Source organism: Balaenoptera borealis, assembly GCF_965194805.1.
Source record: "Balaenoptera borealis genome assembly, chromosome: 18".
Lineage (NCBI taxonomy): Eukaryota > Metazoa > Chordata > Mammalia > Artiodactyla > Balaenopteridae > Balaenoptera > Balaenoptera borealis.
In genome coordinates, this window is record NC_138877.1 from 23183790 (window position 1) to 23210885 (window position 27096).

At 41.5% G+C, this 27096-nt stretch overlaps 2 long non-coding RNA genes across 2 annotated transcripts; one reads left to right on the top strand and one right to left on the bottom strand.

Annotated features, from left to right (window-relative positions):
* Positions 1-6508: 6508 nt before the first annotated feature.
* On the bottom strand, positions 6509-10798 carry LOC309615741. The gene is made up of 2 exons (XR_014237038.1): positions 8897-10798; positions 6509-6744 (listed from the first exon to the last, which is right to left on the bottom strand). It is a non-coding gene; the product is annotated as an uncharacterized lncRNA (long non-coding RNA).
* Positions 10799-14085: 3287 nt separating this feature from the next.
* Positions 14086-26971, top strand: LOC309615748. Its single transcript, XR_014237044.1, has 3 exons — positions 14086-17085; positions 17415-26522; positions 26895-26971. It is a non-coding gene; the product is annotated as an uncharacterized lncRNA (long non-coding RNA).
* The last annotated feature ends 125 nt before the right edge of the window (positions 26972-27096 follow it).

The following is a 27096-nucleotide window of genomic DNA, read 5'->3' on the forward strand; positions in this document are numbered from 1 at the left end:
GAGACCTCAGTACAGTGGCTTCCCCTTCCTGCTTGCCCGTCTTCATTAAGGAACCAAAAAAGAACATTGCAAAGATTCCAGGATTAGTTCAGTCTTCGATTACTTGACCTCCTCTTTGTTTTGATGCTTTGATGTGATACCATAGTTCTAAGCATTAAACCCTACATATTTGATAAATTTGCTTTGAACTGGCCATGGATTCTTGGCTTTATCCTTAATTTCAAATTCTGTTTATAAACACCAAGGTTCTTAGTGACTTTTTTTTTTTTTAATAACCTATTTCATTGTTTAAACACTATGAAGGGCTTTTTTTTCTTTAAGATTTTTTTTGATGTAGACCAGTTTTAAAGTCTTTATTGAATTTGTTACAATATTGCTTCTGTTTTATGTTTTGGTTTTTTTGGCCGCGAGGCATGTGGGATCTTAGCTCCCGGACCAGGGATTGAACCTGCACCCCCTGCATTGGAAGGTGAAGTCTCAACCACTGGACCACCAGGGAAGTCCCTCTTAGTGACTATTTCTAAGGAAGGATCAGTTTGGCTGCTATGCATTTGTCCGTTAGGAGAGTCTCCTGTTTTCCAGTTTTACTAGGAATTCTGCCTTTCCTATATTTTTTTGCAGAACTGAGATGTTGGATGGCTGCTCTTAATGACATTAGGCTGACCTATCAATGGATTTCTTAGTTTATTTGTACTTCAGGCAGTGCTGAACAGGATGCTGGTGTTCTAGATCATATTTCTTGTCCTGGTCCCCATCACCTCCAGATGTCAGCCTCAAACAAGACAGGAAATATTTAACCATATTTCCAGCTTTTTTTTCATCACGTCTAGGACCTCTGTTACTGAAGAACTACTGGACTCTAATCGCACAAAACTGTAATTGCAATAGAAGGAGAAAGTCTATTAATATATATTTAAATATGTAACAGCTTTTTGAGATTTATTTGAATGAGTTATTCTTTTAGAGGTGTTTTAAAGAAGATAAGGGGAAAGAATTCAGAGATAGGACCCTTCAGGTAAAGAGTTCAGATCTTGGAGCATCTGGATGAAAGAGTTTCAAGCAGGGAGTCTTACCTGGGCCACTTTAAATCTTACAGTGTGGGTGGAGCTGAGTCTGCCTACTCTACCAGTTTTTACAAGACATGGTCCCACCCACACAGGATGAGCAAAAAGATGCGCATGAGGGACCCTACCATGAAATAGCTTGAAATACCACAAGTGTCTGGGGGTGGGGGAGATGCACAGAGGGAGGAAATGAGAATTCTGAAGAAAAACTGAATCTGCCCCTCCATTTGCCTTGGAGGGAGCCCCGATAGTTTCTTTTACTAAGTACTTTCAGAGGGTAAAGACTATAATTCCTGTGGAAAGAAAGAAAAATTATGAATTAAAAACCAGATTTTTTGTATGTCAACGAGATTTCAATTTAAAAAGAAGAAAATTGTGTAAAAAAAATCAGATTTTCTCTCAACTCTCTGACAGAGTAATTTTTTAAAAAGAGCAGATTTCGGGGACTCAACCTTTCTGCCTTACTTGGGACAACAGAAAATGTCCCCTTTTAGTAAATGCTTATGATGGTGATAGCGGTGAAAATATGAGTGCTTCTTTCTAAACAGAAAGCATTTCACTAGCAAACCAATCGAAAAGAATATAAACCAGATATTTAAAGATTGAAAGAAACATAGAAAGGGTAGTAGTGTCAGGATATTTGGAAATGACAAAAATGGGATGACTGCTTAAATACATACAATGGTAAAAATATACCCTTGCTCTCTGGAGTGGCCAACAAAGATGTGCCAGCTTATGGAACAAGGAAATGATGGGTCTCTAAACACTACTTTGATGGGCCACAGCTGGTGACTCTGTTCTGTGGTGGCATTTCAGAGTGTTTTTATGAGTGTGCATGTGCTAAAGCATCAGGAGTTGAATGTAACCACCTGCTAGGGCTTGGGGGTATTAATCTCCCCCAGATCCAATCGTGGCCCTCAGAACCTCTAGGAGTCGTGAAATCGTACTCATTTGCATTGGAAAGGACTTGAAAAGTTCTCTAGTAGAAGTATTTCCTGACTTTTTTTGAGAATCAGAACCCCTTTTAACCTTAAAAAAAAAAAGGCTTCAAGGATCTCCACGTGCCAGTAGTTGTACTTCTGATATCTGTTCTTTGAGAAAATGCAAAACGGCAAAAGACTTTTATAAATTTAGTGACATTCATAATTAGTTTGTACTCTATTAATCATAATAGCATCTGCAAAATTTGAAAAAGAATAGTATATGTACTCACCAGACATATTTTTCATTCCATCTAAAGCAACACTTGTGTCTGTGGATTCAGACTCTTAAAATAACTCCACTGCTCACGACCCCATCCCTGGAGGTCTTTCATTCACAAACTGGAAATCCAGCTCCAAGAAAATTACCCAATTGATACTCTACAACAGTCTTGCCAAGTTATTTTCCAGCCTGTACTTGAAACCCTTCACTGATGGGGAACTCACTACTTGAAAAGGTGTCTCATCCTGTCTTTGAATCAAGACTATTAGATGATTAGACTTCATTATCTTGAACTCAAGTTCTTATTGCTTACATTACTTGCTTCTAACTGTTTCCTTAGGTCGTGCAGACAAATCTAGCCCCTCTTCCACACTCAACTCTTCAAACATTATAGACAGTGCTGTTACCTTCCCTGAGCTGTCTCTTCTCCAAGCTAAACGTATCTGGTTCCATGGAGTATTTCTTAGTGTTTTCTTGACGTGTTCTTAGTGTTAACATTTGAAATTGATATTGTGATGATATTACCTCTGAATCAAGTCCTTGTCCCTTTTCCACCATCTTTAATTTCACCCTGTTGTAACGGCCCATTTGTTCTCCAGGCTAGTGGGTACCACGCTAGAAAGGGAACAATTCAAGCGCTGAAGGTAGCAAATAGATATGATTTTGTTTTTCTGTGAACAAGAATTAAAAGGAAGAAGATAAGGGGTTTTGTTTGTTTTTGCTTTGTTCACGTTACCATTTCCTTTTCCAATTTCATTTATTTAGTGTTGCACTGTGCAGAAGTGTGTGTGGCGGGACCGTGGGGGGATGGGGCCAGAAGATCTGTGTTTAAGTTCAGCCGCTGCCTCGATGACCTGGGATGGCACTGGGAAAAGCCCTTAACTTCCCTGGAATCTGCTTCATCTTCTGTAAAATCGATGGAGTAATTGGGATGCTGTTAATCTGCCTAATGCTTCAGTGTTACAACCTATCTCCCCACGTGGGGCAATCACGTGGCCTCTCTGAGCCTCAGTTTCCTCATTATTGAGCTGTACTGTGCAAAGGCGTTCTAAAGATTAAATAAGATAATGATGTGAAGCCACATAAAAAGCACATAAGCAAAGGTAGCTCTTGCTAGCGCTAACTCCTCTGGACTGTAGAAAACGAACTGCAACACCCGCCCCAGCCTGCCCTCCCAACCCACTGATGGAGAGATTGACTCTCCATCCATCAGTCTCCCGGATCTGACGCTGTGCTCATGCGATATGGCTGCCACGTGCCACTGGGCCGAAGGTGCCAGCTGCCTCTCCACCCTGCACCCCCCTTTCCCACACAATGCGGAATCCCCAGCAGCCTGTATTTCCAGTTTCTCTTTTGTCCAAGTAAGTGGACCAGCCCACCCTCAACCCTGGTGATAAGCTGGGACTTAACGCAGTCATTTCTCAGGACCTAAGCCCCTCTCTTAAAGGTCAAAGTCCCGTCTAACAGGAGCTGAGTCTCTTTCCCATCTCTCCGCAGCATGTCATTCTGCACGTTGCCTCTTGAAATCTCTCCCACTGTGACTGATTTGCCTCACACTCGTTTCTCTCTCTGCCTTTTCTCATGCCCACTACCCTGGTAGCCTCTTGATCTTTTTATACTACTTTCTCCCTTGAGCAACCTCATGCACTTTAACAACGGTAGCCATGATCTAGAAGCTGATAACTCCCGAACCACTGTAACAAGTCCTCCCTAACTCCAGACCCAGAGGGCCTTCAAACTGCACACGTCCCACCGCATCTTGTTCCCTTCCTTCCTCCTGTGTTCCCCAGCTCTGTGAATGGAACCATCACCCACCCACGGACCCGCAAAGCAGAAAATTCAGTGACCACCGACCCTGCTTTCCCCTACTGCCCCAACTCTCATTCCATCTGTCTCTACATTTTATCAATTTTAATTCTTTCCCATCTTTTCACTATGCTTAGTTCAAACTCTCACAATGTTTCATCCAATTTCTGTAACCTCCAAACTGGTCTCTCTTGTAGCCACCCTCCCTCCTGGGCTAGAGATATCTTTCTTTTTTTAAAAAAATTTATTCTTTATTGAAGTATAGTTGAATTACAATGTTGTGTTAATTACTGCTGTACAGCAAAGTGACTCGATGATAAATATATGTACGTTCTTTTTCATATTCTTTTCCATTACGCTTTATCACAGGATATTGAATATTGTTCCCTGTGCTATACAGTAGGACCTTGTTGTTTATCAGAGATATCTTTTTAAAACAGAGAATTCACAATGCCACCTTGCTTAAGTCTTTGACAAATGTCCTTTGCCAAAAATCGTCCGTGAAGCATTCCACATCCTTCACAATTTGTCCTTTGATGCTCACCCCTTGCCGAATGTCCCTGGGACCCAGGCTGAGTGCCATGTGGTTTCTGTTTAGTTTGCAGTTCAGTTCATCAACCGATCACTTTCAGTCACACGACCTCTCTTCTGCCGAACAGCCCAGCTCTGCTTGAATTGTTTAGCGTATGTAGGTGATTCAATCTCAGAAAATTTCTTTTGGTGGATATTTTTAGTCATCAAATGACAGAAATACTCTACCCACTAATCATAGAGTTTATAAAATTTTAGAGCAAACCTATAACTATCTGATGGCATCTCAGAAATGTTTGAAAGAACAATGGCATAATGATGTTAGCAGAGCGATTCTCAAAACTTTTTCCAGTTAACATTGAACTCTTATTTGTCTAAGCTAAGGGAAGGCTATAGTACAAATAACTTACAGCCTTAAGTATAGAAATACACTATTTTGCTGTATAATACATTATTTTTTTTTCCATCTTCCAGAGTAGCTTTGGCTAGGTTGATAAAATATTAATTCCTAATCCCAGGTATCAAGCAGCTAATGCTAAATTAGGGAATGACTCAAAAGTATGGGAATTTCGGGCATCAGGTTCACCAGGAGACGACATTTGTTGCAGATAATATAAGTTTACAACCATAATTTGGACTGAGAATGTGTTTTTTCTGTCCTCACTTGACTGTTGATTTGCTTATGTTTTATACAGTCACGCCTTATGTCTTAGCTAAAGATTGTCATTAAGGCTATACCAGCAACCTGCTTCCTGATATATGCTCTATACAGCTAGGGATGTAGAAAGTTGGTGATTTTTGGTTTCTTTGTCATTATGTATGGGTCAGATGTAAAGCACATTCATACACCAGAGTCTACAAAATATAGTCATTGTTGAAATGAGAGGTCATTCTATTTTTACTCACTTTCACTTTAATTGCAAATTGTTAGTGCAGGAATTTCCACAAAAGGGTTATGCAAGCATGCCCAAATTGCTTGAAATATTTTCCACTTCTCTGACTTCCCATGGGAAAAGCCACTAGGTTGCATTTGTGGCATCTCAGTTGGTTCAAGCAGCCTAATTGGGATTTAGAAGCTTTAAACTCTACAGGTTTACAAAGGGACATCCAGGATTGGAACTCCTGTCTTCATTCCCTCCCTGGAATCTGGAAATGTGTAAATTACCCATGTAACATACAACCTGAATGATGGTGGCTGACTTCCAACTTTTGTTTGTTTGTTCACCATCCTGTTTTTACATTTATTCCTTAAAATGATTTTTCAAAAAGGTTTGAACTGTTTGCCTGGAATTTCATCAGGAAGCAAAGTACACTGTTGTGTTCTTTAAAAAAAAAGGGGGGGGATTCATCTCTTATATGGGAGAAATATACTCTTGGGCACAGGTAACTTTCTTGTCTCTTGGGCAGAAGCACATAACCAGTCTGTCCCATCTGTTAGAGCCACTTAATTGCAAACACAGGCCCTTTCGCAACATAGTGAACCACTACAAAACAATGAATTAAAGCTCAGAAGAAAATAGTTGTTTAAAGGCATATACTCCACTCAAGACGTAAAACTCTTACTGAGATGTAGCTTTGATTCTCTCTTGTGCTTTCTTATATACCCCCATCCATGTACCCATGCAAATTTCATTTGTCCTACTTTTCAATTTCTGCTATCTAATATTCAGTATAATTTAAAATAGTCAGGGAAAAGAGCCAAAGTAAGCAATTCATTGTTTGCCTCTCAAACTTTAGTGTGCTGATAAGTCACCAGGGAGATCTTGTTAGAATACAAGTTCTGATTCAGTGGGTCTGAGGAGGCGCCTGGGAAGCTGCATTTCTAAGAAGCTCCCAGATGTTCTGATGCTGATGGTCCCAGACCACAGTTTGCATAAGAAGGATCTAGACTATCAGATACTTACTCTTCCTGATGTGAATTTAGACTTCATCTCTTCAGGATTGCTATGCAAAGTCATCTCCATTTTACTTGCTTGATACAGTGGGCACATCTCAGATTTATCTTGTCTGCTTCACCTCTGCTCAAACCCGTGTTTCTCTTTGGCCTTGTTGCTATTTCCTCAGGAATCCTTAAAGAAGCACATCAGTGTCTAGGACTCTGATAGATCACGTAACGGATATGTTCAAGATGTGGTTCCCTCTGGACAGTTTTAGAAACAAAATGACACACTTTTTTTTCTTTCCATTTATAACTGAACTGTCATGCAGCAGTGCCCTGTTTGGAAAAATGCACAGGGCAGGTAGGAATCTGTCAAAAACTCCCTGTGGGTCTTAAGATCATGTGCCTCAGTTTTCTTCTCGGTGAAAGATGACAAGGCTGAATTTGATGATCTCAAAAGCTCCTTCCTGCTGTAATGCTTTATGATTCTGAGAGTTGGTCAGCGAATCATCTGGAGGAATTCTTACTGTTTTAAATCAATGGATGCTCCTTTAAGAAGGTAATTCTATTAGTGTGGAACCCTGTTGAGTTCACCAGGTTCCACTCCTGCCTCTGTGCGCCCCAAAACATATTACTCAACCCATAAAAATAGTGTGATGACATTGCATCTTCATTAATTTACACCCACTTGACTTTATGGCTGGACTCTGAGTGTCTGGGTCTGAGCATTTTGGGGGGAAGGGAGGCAGCCATGAGGACTGTACCAAGTTGCCAAGACTGTAGGGGTTGGTTAGACTAGGCAAGACTTTACCCAAAATACATGAAATCAGCATAACGCCAAACAGGAAGTAGGAAGTGAACCTAAGAAGTGAAGCTAGAGATGAAGGTTGGAGTACTGCCAAGGCAGTGAGGTGGAACCATAGTCAAGAAAATGAGATGTGATCAGAGATTGGGAGGTTTGGGAACAGGCTAGGAAGCAGAATTTGAAAGGATGCAGGGTGAATTGTTCTGGCTGGAGGCTGTGATCACTCCCGGGGGTGGGACTAACTTTTGAGTTGCTAGATTAAAGAAGTTACTCAGGGCTGGTCAGAGAGCTTTGTGAAGGCAGAAACTCTACATTACTCATTTTTTTGCCTGGTATCTCTAACAAGTGCCTGATACAACAAAAGAGATGAATTAAAGTAAGAATGAATGAATGAATGAAAGAACAAATCTAGTTTTAGATCACATAATTTATCCATTCTCTCCATTTTCTTTGCCACCATACAAGTTCATAGCCTCACTATTTCTCAAGTAAACCAAAAGGACTCCCCAATTCTCCAATCTCTCCCAATTTCAATTCATATTATAGAATGCAGCAGGATTAGCCCCCTTGTTTGTGCCTTAGTTATTTGCATATTCTGTTCCATCAAAGAAAGTTAAGTCCCTTGAGATGGTCAGAGATAGTGTTCTACCAAGTGTTCTATGTCTATATTCATATGCCCAGTCATTATAAGGATTCAATATCTTGAACATTTAAAGCAATATCTTTTTCTCTACATTATTCTTTAATAATCAGATACCCAAGAGTTACACGTGACTAAAATGTTCTTATAAAATCTACCCCATTCAATCTTTCACGTTAATTATTATTTTAGAGTTGTAACTTCAGGCTTAAATTCATATATTTTTAAGTTAAGAAACCTTTTAATGAAGCAGTGAGTCTTCATTTTTTTAAAGTAGCAGACTCTGTGAGAGCTATGGAACATTATCCCCAGAAATGCACTTCTGCACGTATGCACAATCTCGCATATGATTTCAAGGGATTCGGGAATTCCCTGAAGGCCCATGAAGACCCCTAACGTTGATGGAAGTCAGCCCTGGAATTTCTACTGGAGACAAATAAAGGTTTTCTGCAGCTAAGAGACTCTGCCCTAATTCTTCCCTCGCACTCCTGCCCGAAGCCCTGCCACCTAGCATTTAAGAAGGCAGAGGACAAGTCCATCAATACCCATTTTGAGATTGAAAACAGAAAACACGTGGGAGGCAGGACACAGTATATTTTGTGCTCTTGTCAACAGTGGTCTTTACCCTGGGATTATGGAAAACAAGCATGGGTTGGCTGGATGACCACTCTTGAAGCCTGGAAAAATAGGCAGGTGCTTTTGAAATCGCCAGCTGATGAAAGAGAGGACACAGGATTGCCTCCACCCAACCCTGTTGGCCCCTGGGAGCTCCTAACTGTCCTTGGAGCATCTGTTGGTAGCAAGGGCTGATTCTGAGCCCGAGGAGCCCTTTTTTCTTTCTTTCTTTCTTTCTTTGAAGATTACTTTCCCCCTCTTTTCAGCTTCAAACTCGTGTGTGGATCTGACACATGGGAAAGGTTGCTAGGAGAAGGGGGATTAGGTCCTCAAATATAAAAAAGGAAACTAACCTGTCAAACGTTGATTCTAGTTTAATTTCCTGGCAGCTTTATCCCAGAAATAAGGGCTTCCAAGTTTCTGTTTCGAGAGATTTCAATATCCTTTGCAATTTTGAAATAAGAGGTTTCTCTGATACAAGTTGTCATGGCATGATGGAAGAGAACAGAAAAATCTGTTGAGATCTCAGAACTCACTCCCCCTTTCACACTTTTTCTTTTCACTCTTTTCGTGGGTAACCTGCCATTTTAATGTGATAGTTTCACCGAGATCCATCCAGTGTTTGAAACAGGTTCCTCAACCTCTTTATAGGGTGGATGTAACCTTTACTGGGCCCCACTTGTTTGGCTCATGATTGATTTCTCAACATGTTGAGAGATGTCTAGTTGGATAAGCACATGTGGATGCATAAAAAGCATGATCATTGATGACCGATTATATACGAAAATCGTGGTTTAACAGACATCACCAATTTTGATTTACGTCACCAGAATAAGTATAATCATGGGACAGGAATAGCATGTATTTCCTCTGATAAACCTGGGAAGAAACCAAGCATTCTGATGCAGAATTCACACTCAGTCATTTCAAAATGAGAGGGAAACAAGTTGCAACCAGAATCACAGGTGTCAAGAGATGTACGTAAGGTGAGGATTCTGCATTTGGGAGGAATATGGATTTAAAATTAATCCAAGCATCATCTGATAACAGCATACAGAGGATATCTGTGCATATAAAGCAGGGGTGTTCCATTAGCCTCTTCCTATATATTCTGCTCATTAATTAGTGCTCTTAATTATAATCTCTTATACAAATAAATGATGTGATTTATACCATTCTTAAGCAAAGAAATTTAATTTTGTACCAAAAAAGGAGGTATGGTTTGCTTTAAGGTATGGCTTAGTGATCTGTGGTTGGAGAAAACCTCAGAGGTCCCACTCCTCAAATTCAAAGGCGCCATCTATAGAACAACAGTAAGCAGAAACAACAACAAAACAAAACAAAATGAAACAAAAAGCAAACAAACAAAAAAACCAAAACACACACACACACACACACACACACACAAAATGCCACTAAATTAATGCCACCACACTAATTGTTCTCTTAGGCAATGAAAGGCTATACATAGGAGTTGAAGTAAATCTATTTGGAGTTTTGGGGGCAAGCTTGTTGCTACTTAACTGTGTGGGTTTAGACAGGCATTTTATATGTCTGGGTCCCAGTTCCCCATTTGTAGAAGGAGAGGATTATGACTGTAGGACCTAGTACTTATTGAACACTTTGTGTCAACCACTGTGCCTGGTATTTTAATGTATTATCTTTAATTCTTTAAGCAACTTTCCAAAGTATATATTACTATCTCCACATTACAGAGGAGAAATTTGAGGCTCAGAAAAGTAAATTAACTTGCCAGAAGTGACATAAGGAACTAGTGCTGGATCTGTAATTGGAACCCTATTGTATGGGACTCCAAGATAAAGTTCTTTTCCCTACGGCGCTTGTACTCATTTGTTTAGGGCTGCCATAGAAAGTGGCACAGACTGACTGGCTTAAGCAATAGAAATTGATTGTCTCACAGTTCTGGAAGCAGAAGTCTGGGATCCACCAAGGTGCTGGCAGGGTTGGTTTCTTCTGAAGCTGTGAGGGAAATGGTTCCATGCCTCTCTCCTAGCTTCTGGTGGTTTCTGTCAATCTTTGGCATTCCTTGGCTTATGGCAGGATAACTCCAGTCTTCACCTGGTGTACTTCCTGCGTGCATGTTTGTGTCTAAATTCTCCCCTTTTTATAAGGATACTAGTCATATTGGATTAGGGGTCCACTCTAACTCCAGTATTGTTCCCGAAAGTGGGGTCCGGCTGCTTACCTCTCTGAAGCCAATAAAGAGACAAGGTTGGTGGAAAGGAAAGTTTGCTTTATTTCAGATTCCTGTCCAAAGGCAGGACTTCCCCCACTGACAACCAGTGAGCAAGAGCTTTTATAGGCAGAGGGAGGGGGGGGTCCATGCAGAAACAGCACAGTCAGCTCTGACTCTCGTCTTGAAATTGGTCATTCGGTGGCCTGATCAGCGTCATCTTGATTGTTTTAAGCACAGTTAGTCTTTAGTTCCAGGGTCGGTTTGTTCCCATTTCTCTGAAGCCAGTTCTCAGAATTGTAGCCACTTATGTCATGGCTACAGTCTGGTCATCATGTAGTTAACTTCTTCCACCTGATGGGGGTTTCAGTATCTATAAGACGGCTCACAGGATAGGGCTCAGAATATTATCTACAGCACTTGGAGAGGAACTAAAGGTCTTTGACTATGCTTAATGACTAAACTATTATTATTTAGTCTTGTTGGACTGTTTTCCTTTGTTTCTGCAGTTTCTCACTTCTCTGATTAAACTTATTCTTTGGCTAAAGTTTTTCCACAGACTAAATGCAGGCTGAGGACACTGGGGGGCAAGGACCATAGGGTCCTGCTCTGTTCCAGTATAACCTCATCTTCATTAATTTCATCTGCAACAGCCTTGTTTCCAAATAAGTTCATATTTAGAGGTACTGGGGATTGAGACTTCACCATATGAACTTGGTTGGGGGGGATACAATTCAACCCATAACAGTGGGGTTGTTAAACTTGTTAAAGCTCCAAGAAAGAAGTACACAAAAGGATAATTAATGTTCGGACATGAGCAATAGTTCCAGGTGACACTAGATGTCAGAGTGCATGAGTGCTTTCTTTGGTGGGTAAGTAGTGCTAGCCCTTCAGAAGCTTAAGGAAATCCCCTTTGGCTGGGATGACCAGGGAATGCTTTATACTGTGATGGGATTTTAACTGACTGTGGAAAAGTGGCGTATCCCTTGGGTCGGTAGAGACAAGAAGGAGGAGGGGTCCTGGTATGTGTAGGGACATCTTCTCTGTCGTCAAGGAACTTAAAATCTAGCTCCAGAAACACAAATCAAACTTGAGAAAAGTTAACTATCAAGGAAAAAGTTTACAAAATGGCCTTAAAAAAATAATAAAATAAAATATGACCTTCACCGACACATATGTGGGTAGCCGTGCAACACGGCACAAGGCAATGGCCTTGTGTGACAAAGTGAGCTCCAGTGCTTTGCGGAAGGTTTGTGGGTATATGGTGATGTGAGCTGGGTTTGTTTTTTTTTTTAAAGGATGGGCTTTGGATAGAAGAAGAGCAGGGAGAGGGGTTCCCAGGGAGAGAAGGTGCTGTATACAAAGGTCGTAAAGCCCAAAACCTAACCCTAAACCATCAGACATGCCAGTTGGGTGGAAACATCAAGTTTTTGTAGGGGAATGCTCCAGGGTGAGAGTGGAAAAGCTGTCAGCCTGCCTTCATCTTTCCAGAATCCTCCACCGAAGCCACTGCCTAGGAAGGCATTTACCAAAGTATACGGTCGAAACCTGTGCTTTGTCAGACATTGGTAAGTATTCCTCAATTTAGAAAAAAAGTTATGGGTTTAATACATTGGGAAATAGTGAATAATTAACATTAAGATTGCAGTCAGATCATCAGGTCCTGGTGGGAAACAGCACACTCAAATTTAAGGAAGTTTCAGTAAATGGCTGGGCAGCGTTTGAGGAAACCATAAAAGAGAGGTGAGTGCCCCAGGGCTGGTACCAGCAGCGAGCCATTAACTATCCCTAGGCCTGAAGGGAGGGGGAGAGAAAGGTTACTGTAACTGGAGAGGGGTGCTCAACAGGACCTCTGTCCTTGAATTACAGCAGCCCGTGGTGTCTGGGCAGAGACCGGGGAATAAATACTCCCACCTCACTCTCCTGCCTCCCCACCTCCTGTTCAAACCAGCCAAGGCCAAAGGCAAAGGACTCCATTGATAGAGAAAGTCAAGATAGCCTCCCAAGGCACAGAGCAGGTACATGGGGGGATGAGGGGGGACAAATGGGAGGTTTCCCACACAAACAGTTACTTTACAGGAGGAATTCATAGAGTATTTAATATATTAATGGGCTAATGACCCTACAAAGGAGGCTTTGGAAGGCAGTATTCCTAAACTAGCTTTATCACAAAATTCCATTTTTGAAGGATCTTTAGGACGAGTGATCAAAGGAAACCAAATTGGGAGGCTTTGATCTGTGGGATGGAATCCAAGCCTCTTATATCAGTCAACCTTCTTTCAAATGAAAGTGTCAGAAACCGGTCTCAAGCTAGTTTAAACAAAAGGAGAATTATTTTGGATTTCACATAATTGGTGAGTCAGAAAGGGACTGCTGATTCAGGCATGGGTGGACCCAAGAGCTCTAGGGTTGGTGAGAGCTCTGTCTGTCCCTAGAGCATTCCACTCTGTCTGTCTCTGCTAAGCTTTATTCTCACCATGAGGTGGGCAGTACCACTACTGACTGCCTGACACCACATCCTCCCAGCTCAGCAATCCAGTGAAGAAGAGACTTCTCTCTCCCCAAGTCCATATGCAAATCCCATGATGATACTGAGTGTTTCTGCCTGAGGTAAAGTGTCCATCCCTAAACAATATCTGTGATTATACATTGAGGTCCTTTGATTGACACTGCTCAGCCCTTTGGAGGTGGGGAGGGTACTGACCCCACTTTCACAGACTCAACAGAACCATATCACCCCAGAGTGTGGGGAAGAAACAAGAAAGAGGATCATGAAAAAGCATGCAAACTTACTGCCAACTAAAACTATAGCTACCATGATCTATCATATTCCTTTACAGTGTATTCACGGCTTCCTCCAAATCTGGCCTCAAACAATGAGTTCCAATACCCACTGTTCTCCTATATAACTTCCCTGCTTCAGTCAGACTGATTTACTTCCTGTTTCTTGAACACACCATAAATTCCCATATTTGTTCCTCAGCCCTTCTGATTTGAATCCTGCTTCGTCCGAATCAAGTCTCAAGACTTCAATGAAGGGCTTCCCTGGTGGCGCAGTGGTTGAGAGTCTGCCTGCCAATGCAGGGGACACGGGTTCGAGCCCTGGTCTGGGAAGATCCCACATGCCACGGAGCAACTGGGCCCGTGAGCCACAATTACTGAGCCTGCGCGTCTGGAGCCTGTGCTCCGCAACAAGAGAGGCCGCGATAGTGAGAGGCCCGCGCACCGCGATGAAGAGTGGCCCCTGCTCGCCGCAACTGGAGAAAGCCCTCGCACAGAAACGAAGACCCAACACAGCCATAAATAAATAAATAAATAAAAATTAAAAAAAAAAAAAAAAAGACTTCAATGAAGTCTGCTCACTGTGTCCCCGTTCCCTTATTCCAAACTGTAGATCTTGTTTTCCATCCTCTTAACTCCTGTTGCATTAGAATGTCTGTACCATCCATTTGATCTTTATGACCCACTGCCCTTTCTTGTTTGTGTGTGTGTGTGTGTATATCCTGTATTCCTATAGATATAACTAGGTTGTAAGCTCCTTGAGCTCCATGACATCATCACCATATCTTCATAAACTTTATATCTACCTTGCCTGGCACACCGTAGAGGTTAATCAAATGTATTTTGCTTGCTATTTCAGAAGTTCAAGGTTAGCCTCCCACCTCTTCTTGCTTGCTTGCATTTTCATCAATCCTTCACGTCCTCTATGCTAACTTGTAGAGTGGCCTTGAAAAATGTTCTTACCTTAGTCAGGTCCCAGTTTCTTGTCAAGTGGGTTAGCAATGCTGATATCATGGAAAAGAAGAGCCCATTAATTCATTTATTCATTCATTTACTCACTCATTCGGCACTTATTGATAACCTTCTATGAACAACACACTATGTTAGGTGTTGTGGAGCACACAAGGATAAATAAATAGATTGTACCTTGAGGACATTCAAAAAATTGTGGGGAATATAAAATAAGAATAAAATTTCTAAAAGACACAGTAGAATATTGTGCATCAAAATATTTTACCAATCCCTACGGAAGGGAATTTGGCAACTTCTAACAAAACTATATATACATTTACCCCTTGACCCAGCAATGCCAATTCTAGGAATTCACCCTAAAAATAGACCTCCATCTATATGAAACAACATATGTACAAGGTTTTTCACTGTGGAAATTTTGTAATAGAAAAATTAGGAAAAAACCTAACGATCCATCCTTAGAAGACTGGTAGAATAGATTATGGAACATCTACATAAAAAAACTGAGGAAGATTGTTATAGGTTGAGTGAAGTGATTTCCAATATAATATTGTTAAGAGAAAAGAGAAGCAAGGTACAAAAGTGTATATAATGTGCCGACTTTTGTCTATAAAAGAAAGAAAAATTTTAAATATGTATCGTATTTGCTTTTTTTAACATGATGAAACACAGAAGGAATGAATTAAAAAATTAATGAAAAAGGCTACTAATAGTGTCTCCCTCCTTCTCTCTCTCTCTCTCTTAAAAGAGATTTCCTAGTTTGTCTTGTCCACTGAAAGGGCCTAAAAACAATGACATCCCGGTAGAAATGACCATATCTAGCACTCAGATTTTGTTTTCTATTTACCATTCTCCAATAAAAGGAACCAGGGTTTCTTGAGAAATGGCTCATTTCAGGTCTGGTACAATAAAGGTTTAAGGTAAACATGGAACATCTTGTAGTTCCATAAAGCAAAGAAATACTCAAACTCTAATGGGGTTAATGTCAAAGTACCATAGGAATGAACTTCAGGGTTTCCTGAACACATTTTTAATTAAGTGCAAAACACACAAATTAAGTATAAAAAAGAATATGGGAATATAACACTTTGAATTAAAAAAAATTAATAAGCCTATGCAGACTTAAAAAAGAGAGATACAATAGAATACCACTGAACAATAATAAGGAACAAACTGTTGAAACACACAAACAACATGGCTAAATCTCAAAATCAAGCCAAGTGAAAAAATTCAGACAAAAAGGAGTACATACTGTAGGATTCCATTTATATAAAATCTAGAAAGTGAAAGCTAATCTACAGTGACAGAAAGCAGATTGGTAGTTGCCTGTGGATGGGGTTAGAGGAAAGAGGATGAAAAAAAACTTTGGGGGGTGTTGGAAATTCTTGTTATCTTGATTATGGTAATGGTTTCACAAACATTTGTCAAAACTCATCAGTTTATACATTTTAAATGTATGCAATTTATTGTATGTTAATTTTATCTCAATAAAATTAGAGAGAGAGAGAGAGTGTAAATGATGGGGACTCTTCTTCCATTGCTAGGTTATAAATACAGAAGAAATGAAAGAAATAGAAAATTGTCATTTTGCAATCCCCAATGTAATAATTGATTCAGACAAGAATCATCAATAGAGGCTATCAACTCTGGGGGAAATGTTCAAGGTAACAGGATAGTCACATGGTCTCAAAACATCACCCCATAGATTACTTATCAGTCCTAAAGGGGAAAATATACCTCTATGTGGGAGAGATATGATGATAACACCATCACAGCAGAATACACATTCTTTTCAAGTGCACAGGGAACAGTCTCCAGGATAGATCACATGATAGGCCACAAAACAAGTCTCAGCAAATTTAAGAGGATAGAAATTATCTCAAATAGTTAACTTGAAGGAGCTGTTTGTTGCAACTGTATCTGAAGCCAAGATTGCCTCCTTTATAGTAGACCTTGACATATGAATGAAATAAAAATTGCAATCATATTGCTACTCATGGGATCTGTACCATTGGTAGGGACCCACTGAGGACATCCTGGTCCCAACATTGTGTAAAATTCAATTGGAATATTTTGTTACTGGTGAGATTGGACTGTTCTTTTAAATAGCATATTGTTGTTTTCAAATAGAGTCATTAATGGTTCCATTTTCCCCTCTACACATTGAGAAATAGCAGTTTCTGTTCTATCCATGGGCAAGTCATTACTTCCAATTTCAGCATTTTATCATGCTGAATATTTATTGAGTTCTACAGTAAATCATGGAGCTTGTAAATACTGTCACAGGAAAACAAATTTATAAACTACTATTATCACAAAGATTCCTGAAGCGTTATACTGTGTGGAGAACCCATCTCATCAGTCACTCAGGAATGTTATATATAAGATTTACAGCCCTTGCAAATGAAGCTTTAGAGGTTTTCATATGTGATTGACGTGTCCATCCATTATATCTGTTACTCAGTAAGTGCACAGATGGTGCTGTGTGCTGAGTGGCAAGGTGGGTGGGGACCCAAAGGAACTCTTCTGGTGCTTGTAGAGGTCAACATGTGGGCTTGTGACAGAGTAGGAGAAGAGGATGTAGCCAGATTCAAGGTCTGACCCTTCAATTTTATTTATTTATTTTTTTTTTTAGAAATTCACGTTCTTTTATTTATTTATTTATGACTGTGTTGAGTCTTCGTTTCTGTGTGAGGGCTTTCTCTAGTTGCGGCAAGTGGGGACCACTCTTCATCGCGGTGTGCGGGCCTCTCACCATCGCAGCCTCTCTTGTTGCGGAGCACAGGCTCCAGACGGGCAGGCTCAGTAATTGTGGCTCACGGGCCCAGTTGCTCCGTGGCATGTGGGATCTTCCCAGACCAGGGCTCGAACCCGTGTCCCCTGCATTGGCAGGCAGATTCTCAACCACTGCGCCACCAGGGAAGCCCTGACCCTTCAATTTGCATGGGCCCCTGCTCTAGAGAGGAGTTTGGCAGTGCAGTATCTCCAAAGTTTTGGATTGGCCTATGTCCCTAGAAGAATGTTGGGTGCACTGTGACCATGGCCACTGCAATTGAGCCCACCCATTGGATGAAGTGCTCTAAGTTCTGTTGTAACAGAGGTGGGTCATCCACCCAGGGCCCTTCTATATCTTTCCCACAGGGATTTGGACTTTCACCTCTGTGCATCTGTTTCCTCCCTGGGAAATGTAGGAGAGCACCTGCAGCCTTGTGGAGAAAATCGTAACTTCTCCTTTTTCTGCTTCACTTCTTAAGCCATCACCCTCTTTGACAAGATGTGCATTTCTCTTTCTTTCAGATTGCTATTGAAGTACAGTGCATAAATCTAATCTTTAAAGTTTATCTTATTTAAAGTCTCTGGGGAGTACTTAGGATTTGAAGAAAGCAAGTGGCAAATCCTGGGAAAATGTGAATAATTATAGCATTATTGATTTATTCTGTAAACTTGCATCTTATTTCACTTTACTTGAGGCTGGAGTGAACAGCTGTCTTTTTCATTTATTTTTCAAAAGCAGAGACTAGTTAATTCTTTTCCAGGGGTGACAAGTTGTTGATCAGGAGATTACAGTCACCCTGACTAGTGAGCTGAGTTTTCTTCTTGTTGCTCTCTGTTGCCAGGGTATCTTCTTTGGGTTTGGGGCAACTTTCCCCAGCTTCCTTGTCTTTCTCCTCTTCCTACACTACACAGTGACTGAACAACCTCCAAGGGCTAATTTAGGAGGAGTCTAGAGCGTTTGAATGGGGCTTTGTATTCGTGATTCACTTCTGTTAGCCTCACACAGATGAAGGATGGCACTAAATAACACATCCAATTTTTGAGGCTTGATATTTGCTAACTGTATAGCCAGGCCCCTTTGACTCTCACTGAAGGGGAAACTTAAGCTATTAACTGAGATTAAGTGACTCATTTTAAGGTCAAACAGTAAATCAGGGATAGAATGGGAATTAGAACCACAGCTCCAAAGAGCTACAAAAACAAAGGCTTGAAGAGGGGGAAAAAGGATACAATTTAGGAAGATTACTTTCTCCTCTGGCTACAATGACAGACAACCCTGCCTCTGGATTATTCTCAGGGATTAATAATTCATTTTGAACCTCAATAATGAATTCAAGTGTTCACACACACAGCATCTTTGTGTGACAGTTCTGTGCTCTGCTCTAGAAGAAAACGGAAACAGATTTAAATGGTTCGCTGATCCCCACCCACTCTGCTGTCTGCGGTGTGTTGATGTAGTTCAGTTTATTTTAGCAAGAATTTATTTAGCGCACACTGCGTGCCAAGCATGGTGTTAATCCTCTAAAATGAATATTGGAGAATTTAAGCAAGACCCGAACATTTCCCAAAGGAACTTGGAGTCCAGTGATCTATTCATTTATTACCTTAAATGATTATTTGTACCCTTCTCTTTCCAACCAGTGTAATTACAAGAGGAACACAGATTAGACTTTGACTTAAAAGTTTCAAGCATACGCAGTGATCTTGAAGACACAATTGGTTTTTTTTCATTCAGCCAGATGAAGTGGTGAATGCCAGCACAGTGACATCGGCGGCTGCCCTTCAGTTGTAGACTTGGAAAGCATATCCTAAATCCTCCAGTGAAATGTTTTGACAGGCATTTTCATCCAGATGTTATTAGCAACAAAACAAAAACAATCCACACATCAATTCTGACTCTCAGGGAGGTTCTTGACGGGAATGTTAGCAACTGCAACTTCAAGTGTTCTTGCCCAACCAAATCTCATTTCCCAATCAGTCGTAATCTTTTAAGTAGCTTTTCTGTTTGGGGGTAAATAAAGCATAGGCATGTATTTGTCCAGACACTTTTTGCATTTTTCATTACTGCGACACTTTTTGGAAGTTATGACTGATCCATGGCTTAACGACATAAGGATATTCTCAATAGCCAAAAGGCTGCTGGCAAAAACATCACACAAGCCTACAACCTATTGGAGATCGGAAAGAGCGTGGTCTGGGCAGTCCATTCATTCAACAAATATTTATTGAGTATTCTGCTAGACCTACATCTGAGACCAATGACTCCATCTCTCTGAGCCTCAGCTTTTCTCATCTGTGAAATGGGGACACCTACCTCGCAGGGTGGTGGGGATTCAGGACAGCAGCTACGTGAAAATTCCCCACCCAGGGCACACATAGGGGAGGTACTCAGTAAACAAGGATTTCCTTCACTTCTAGGGGAGAAGGAAAAGACGTATTTTTTCACACTTCCTTCAAGTTGCCTTCTTCACCTCTGCCCTCTTCATCTTTAACAGCTGCAACCTTGGAGACTTCCTTAGAAAATAGATAGAGGTCATTGCTTGGGAATGCCTTCACGTCCCTGTCTTCTGACCTCTCCTCAATGTGTCCTCATCTTTACTTATTTGGTCTCAGAGCATCACCGTCCTTTCTCTGGCCAGATTAACTCAGCCTTCTGTGCTCTAGAGCCCATTCTTTCCCAATTCCAAAAGACCTCTTGCCATCCAAAACTTCTTTCTCTTCTTGTCCTCGGGTACTTTACTTTCGGTGTATAAACAAGGCTTGACTCTCCTCTTGGACTCTTGAGCTCCCCCGTCCAAGGGTCTCTCTCTCCTTGACTTCAAAGCCAAGCTTTTGGGGGTTTCCCTGGTGGCGCAGTGGTTAAGAATCCCCCTGCCAAAGCAACCGCATAGCACAAGGAGATCAGCTCTGTGCTTTGTGACCACCTAGAGGGGTGGGATAGGGAGGGTGGGAGGGAGATGCAAGAGGGAAGAGATATGGGAACATATGTATATGTATAACTGATTTACTTTGTTATAAAGCAGAAACTAACACACCATTGTAAAGCAATTTTACTCCAATAAAGATGTTAAAAAAAATAAAAAATAAAATAAAAAATATTAAAAAAAAAGAATCCCCCTGCCAATGCAAGGGACATGGGTTCGATCCCTGGTCCCGGAAGATCCCACATTGCCGCGGAGCAATGAAGCCCGTGTGCCACAACTACTGAAGCCTACATGCTCTAAGAGCCTGCATGCTGCAACTACTGAAGCCTGCACACCTAGAGCCCTGCTCCTCAACAAGAGAAGCCATCGCAATGAGAAGCCCGTGCGCTGCAACGAAGAGTAGCCCCCGCTCACTGCAACTAGAGAAAGCCCGCGTGCAGCAGTGAAGACCCAATGCAGCCAAAAAATAAAAAAAATTTTTTTTAATAAAAATAAATATAAATAAAATAAAGTTAACTGTTTAAAAAAAAAAAAAAGCCAAGCTTCTGGAAGGATGAGAGATGGATCACTCCCTCTGCTTTCTCACCCACCATTCACTCCTCAAATCCCCATCCTCTGGCTTCTGTCTTCCTCACACCATGGGGACAGCTCTTGCCAAAGTCATCATTCATTTCCAAGCCTATTGAATATTTTTTCACCTTATTCTTCACGGCTCTTTATGACTTTTGAAACTGTTTTCCTTCTGGAAACTGCTGCTCCCTTGGCTTTGTGGTATGTGATTCTGGCCCTCCTCTTCCTTCCCTGGCCACTCCTGGCTACTCTAGGGGCTCCCCATCCATTATGCCTGATGATAATAATCAACTTTTTTTTTTTACTTTTATTGGAGTATAGTTGATTTACAATGTTGTGTTAGTTTCAGGTGTACAGCATAGTGATTCAGTTATACATATACATATATTCATTCTTATTCATATTCTTTTCCAATATAAGGATAATAACCAACGTTTATAGAGACCTCAATATATGAAGGTAGTTTTCTACGTACTTTATATAAATTATCGCATTTAGATCTTAACAAACCTTTAACGAGTACTAATATTTCCCCCTTTTATACACAAGGAAATTGAGGCTTAGAAAGGCTAAGCAATCTGCCCAGAGGGACATACTAATAAGAAGTGGAGCCTGATTCAAACCCAGACAGCCTAGCCCCAGAGCCTCTCTTGTCACTACCTAAAGATTAGTTTTCTCCTTAACCTTTTCTGTCCATTTTAACATTTCAATCCTTTCCCCCCTCATCCTATAGGTTCTCCCAGATATATCTAATTTACTCCTATTCTTTCAGTGATTACCTACCTATATATTGATGACTCCTAGGTGAGTGCAGGATCTCCAAGAAGCAGACACCAAAATGGAATTAGATGTGCAAGAGATTAGTTGGGAGAAATGACTGCAGGGGATACAGGAGAGAGGGAGAGCCTTAGACCTTTGTGCTGATGGACATCGATGAAAGAACAGGAAGGAAGGACGTTGGGTAGGGAGAACCTCAGCTCCCAGTACAGCCCAGAGGAAGCCTGTGTTAGAGAAGCACGTGTGAGGCATGGCCATGCTTGGTCACCGGGTGGGAGCAGCCCAAGGCGAGTGTGGTGAGTGTGAGCCTGTCACACTTGAAGGTGAAGGGGCAGAAGTCTGTCTGCCAGCCTACTTCCTCGCACCGGGTTCTCTTGATGGGAAATCTGAGCAGTACACCTCCCTAATCAATGCCAAGCCCCAGTCCCCATTTTCCATCCGAACCTGTCTTTGAACTCCAGTCCTACCCCCAGCCGCTTGTCTCCCATGTCCATCCCACCTCCACGGAACCTCAAACTCAGCATGTCCAACACTGAACTCCTTAAGGGCCTCGCCCCTTTCATATTCTCTACATCCGCTGCCTCAGCATGTGGCTCTATCATCTAAGTCCCCCCCTTCCTTTCCCTCATGTCTGCGCATACAACCAGTAACCACATTCTGTGGATTTTAGGTTCTAAATTTCTGTTAAATTGATTGGTCCTTTCCTCTCCGTATCTATTACCGCTGCCTTCGTTCGGACCCTCATCATTTCTCTGTTATAAGAGCTTTATATCTCTCTGGTCTCCTTGTCTCTGCTGTCTTCCCATTGTGCTGTCAACAGAGTGATCTTCCCCCCTTGAAACTGACCTCATGACCCGATCATCGCCACATGACATAGTGAAGCTGAGACGTGAGCGCTGAGTGCTACAAGAATTCAGAGAGGGGATGGTCAGCATCTGCTGGAAACGCAAGGAAGCCTTCCTGGACAAAGACACCTGAAAAATCACCAAGTAGATGACCAGCCCCTGTTTAAATAGGTAATTATCCACTCAGCCACGGCTGCTCATGGCCAAGAAAAGTTTAGTCATAAGAAAGTTTCATGTTGCTTATGAAAACAGTAATTTGTTGCCGGCAAAGAAGGAAGGCTCTTCATTTTCCCTGAAATGTGAGGACCTTTAGGTTTGGGATTTCTGTCTTTCAAGCACAGTGGACATTAACACATATTTGTTGGATGGGTTTCAAGTTCAGCCATGGCCTTTGCCCTAGTGCTCCCTGACCTCGCCCCACACCTCCCATCTCCTTTTAACTTGAGAGGCAAATGCATTCTCACTTCTCTTCGGGGAGGGAGGGATTGTTTCTTGTCTCTTCAAAGAGAAACTTGAGAAGGCCAAGAGCGTGGGCCTCTCCGGCAGGTACGGTGAATTCTTGATGGGTCTGAGAAACAACGGAGTTGATTTTGGTTTTCAAGGATATCAGAGAACTTTAGGAAATCACCCAAGTTTTGAGTATTTTGAGTTCAATTTCCAGACATGTCAATAGAGATATGACTATAATATGCTCTGGAGGATACAAGATATTCTGCTCAGTGAACTGACTTGTGAAAGTTTAATCAGCTAACTTATCCTTCCCCCCACCTCTACCCATCCAGGATACAGAAATGGGCACTTTCCTTCTTCCAGAAGAAATTTATTCCACATGCTCTGTGAGACAATGTAACAGAAACTATAGTAGATCAGATAAACCGATACACACGAAGATACTATCAGCTACAAATAATACCAAATAACAACCTTCTAATTTTGATACCTAAACATAATTTCCCTAGAAGATGTCATTTTAATAGCAAACAGTTATACACTTGCTTTAGATTAGTGTTTACTTTCTGAAGGAAATGATCCCATTATCATCTTTTTGCCTGTAGGAGAGGAGGGGCAGCAGGAGAAAGATGACCGAAGCAAAAGGTCATGGAAATCGATTCCCGGTTCAGGCAGATGATTAACTGCCTCTTCAGAGGCAACCCCTAGGGCCACAAAAGCCGTTGCTCATTTTAAGACTTTCCCAAGTTTCCCTCTTGATTATTGAAATCTGATCTTTGTTTCATAGGCATACATCAGTAGCTTGAAAACTTTATTTTGTTGACTGTAATTTGTCCTCCATATTCAAGACTAGGGAAGCAGGTAATAGCTCTATGCCAGGGGCTCCCCTTCATGCTGGCGTTTGTCTTTGCAAACGTGGAAAGGAACAAAGGCTGGGAGAAGATGCCCAGAGAGCTCAGACCATGAAGAGGGAAAGAGGCATAACTGCCACTTTGGGTGGCATTACCTTTTGGAGTACAGGATTAACCCCAGTACAAAGTGGCACTTTCCTGGTTAAACCAAACTCTTGGTTTTCTATAATCCTGGGGTGTCAGGATCAGTTGTGAAATGTGTGTCACACGCACATTACTACTAATAAAGTTGTAGAGCTTTTCTTAGTACCGACCATTATTATTACTCAATAAATGTGAGTAGATAAAAATATATATATATGAGTAGATTAAGTGTTATCCTTTAAAAATGTCTCTCTCACTCAGGTCCATTCTTTTTTTTTTTTTATATAAATTTATTTATTTATTTTTGGCTGTGTTGGGTCTTCGTTTCTGTGCGAGGGCTTTCTCTAGTTGTGGCGAGCGGGGGCCACTCTTCATCGCGGTGTGCGGGCCTCTCACTATCGCGGCCTCTCTTGTTGCGGAGCACAGGCTCCAGACGCGCAGGCTCAGTAGTTGTGGCACACAGGCTTAGGTGCTCCGTGGCATGTGGGATCTTCCCGGACCAGGGCTCGAACCCGTGTCCCCTGAATTGGCAGGCAGATTCTCAACCACTGCGCCACCAGGGAAGCCCTCAGGTCCATTCTAATGAGCTTCCCTGGGGGAGAGACTGAGGCTGGAGATGGTTACTAATGAGCCACGAAGACCACTCTATGGCAGCTCCAGTGGTCTGTGCCTGAGAACCTCGTGTTTGTTAGGCATCATGACTAGAATAAGGTTGAGAACCGTTGGTCCAAGAAATAATCTCTCAGGGAGACATCTGGGCCTCTAAGCTGGAGAATGATCATGCTTACGTGTGGCATCTTTCTCTCCTCCTCCTTCTCACCTTGCAGCTGGACCACAGGTACTAACACAACACAGTGTTCAGTTGACTCTTATTTCACATGAGCTCCCTCTGAAACCTCCTTTCACTGAGTTGTCTTGGACCAGGCTGCTGCCTCCAACTTGTCCAGCTCTGCCATCATGGCTCCAAGTATCCAAGGAGAAAAGGAAGACAGAACCCATCACCCAGCTGTTCCGGGCCACCAGCGTTGTGTTGCATGTGTATGTAGCATGTCAAGAAAATTGGCTGCGTTTTTCTTTTTTCAAGTAATCAGCTTTCAGAGCTCATCTCTGCCATTTAACTAGTGTGTGACCTTGGGAAACTTTCTTAACCTTGCCAAGACTCAGTTTTCTCACCTGGAAAATGGGACTACAGTAGGGTTGTTGTAAGGGTTAAGTGAGATGATGCTGTTGGGAGGAAAAACTTCCTCTTCCAACATGAGTTCAGCTCGTCAGGAGAAAAGACAAAGTTTATTTACATTCACTGGAGCCTTTAGATGAAATGGCCCAGAACAGCGAGAGACAGGGGTTTATACACCAACTAAATAGGGGAGAGAGAGGAAAGAGAAAGATCTTCTGTGGAAGAACAAAGGAAGGTCTGACAGTTTCAGATAAAGTTTGTTAAGCAGTTACTCATTCCAGTGATAATGGTTAGTCTCTATTCCAGCTATAAATCTCCCAGAGAGGGGATTTATGACAACTGTATTTTTGGGGAGTTCCAGCTTAAGTCCCCAAAATAAGTTTAGAGAAGGTTTCTTTCTGTGGCTGCTGTTTGTTCAGATGTTTTTAGCTTAAAATAATCTTTATGCCATTGAGGGGCATGTTGGGTTCCTTCATTGTAAGACACATGGTGCTATGTAGGCGTTGTTACAGGAGAGGGAAATCTTTCAGAGTTCAGAGACATTACCCAAAAGTAACATCATCACCCTTGGGGCCAGTGGCTCCCTTCTGGGCCCTGGGGAGTAGGTGGTACCCTAGAAATCGTAGCAGCAAAGGCAGCCATGAGGAGAAGTGCTCTGCTTGTCCCGAGAGGAGAAAAGAAGTCCCCACTCTCCACACTTTGACCTTAAACACCAATGATGTGCTCCTGCCTCCACCTGGAAACAGCCTCTTCTTTGGCTCTGCCACAGAAAAAAATCAAACTGAATAAAAATAATTTTCCTTCTGAAGTTTTTACTCCTGGTGTCTGTAGAGATGGTCAAAAGGAGGCAAGGCATGTGGCAGAGGGATGCTGGAGTCCAGGCAGGAATTAAAGTCACCTAACGAGGACCAGCTGAAAATCCACATCCAGGTTTGTGTATTTTTAAGTCCAAGTGAACAGCTTTATATAAAGGTGTGATTTGGTTTCAAGGTATTTTAAGCCCTGACAAGAAAAATCTTTAAAAATAAGAGATAAATCTCTACTTTGCTCGTTAGAGAAAAGAATAGTGGAATAGTTCATATTGCATAGATTTTCATGTTTTAATTCCATTTTTTCCCAAGAAATCTACTTCCCTTCTATTTGTGGCACTGCGTGTATAGCTGGGAGTGAAGACACGTTAGAAAAATTCATGTAATACCTAATTGCATTGAAGATAGTTATACCAAAAGAGACTGACTCCCAATGAGAAATCTGCTTTAATTTTATCATTTATATTATAAAGGATTTATGAATTGCATGTAGTGAAAAGGGCACCACACCAATCCTATAAATGTTACTCTTATATAACTGCACAAATTATGCAAATGATGCAAATGACTTATGCAAATAATTCAAAATTGCTAATCTGAAATTTTAATTGGGCATATATGACAAATATTTTTTTCAGTAAGGTAGATTCCACCCTCCCCAGGCCAACTGGTAATTAAATAAGAAATAAGGGGAGTAAGGTACTTTAGTGGTTAGAAAATGAAATTTGTTTTTTTTTTTTCTTTTTTTTAAAGCTTGATGGTATTCACATTGCTTAATTTGTGTCATGCTTTATTTGTTTATTTATTTATTTATTTATTTATGGCTGTGTTGGGTCTTCGTTTCTGCGCGAGGGCTTTCTCTACTTGTGGCAAGCGGGGGCCACTCTTCATCGTGGGGCGCGGGCCTCTCACTATCGCGGCCTCTCTTGTTGCAGAGCACAGGCTCCAGACGCGCAGGCTCAGTAATCGTGGCTCACAGGCCTAGTTGCTCCGCGGCATGTGGGATCTTCCCAGACCAGGGCTCGAACCTGTGTCCCCTGCATTGGCAGGCAGATTCTCAACCACTGCGCCACCAGGCACAGTGAAGCCCCTGAAATTTGTTTTAATATAAACATATTGCCCAACATTTTTTTGAGTGACTTAGTTACTGATGCCAAAGATTATCAATCAGACTAGTTGTAGAAGCTAAGAACATGCAGTATATATAACAAATAGGCGTTTTTGGAATTATTTGAGGAAAGGTGATATTTTTCTTATTCCAAGAGGTACCCTATGTTTATCCAT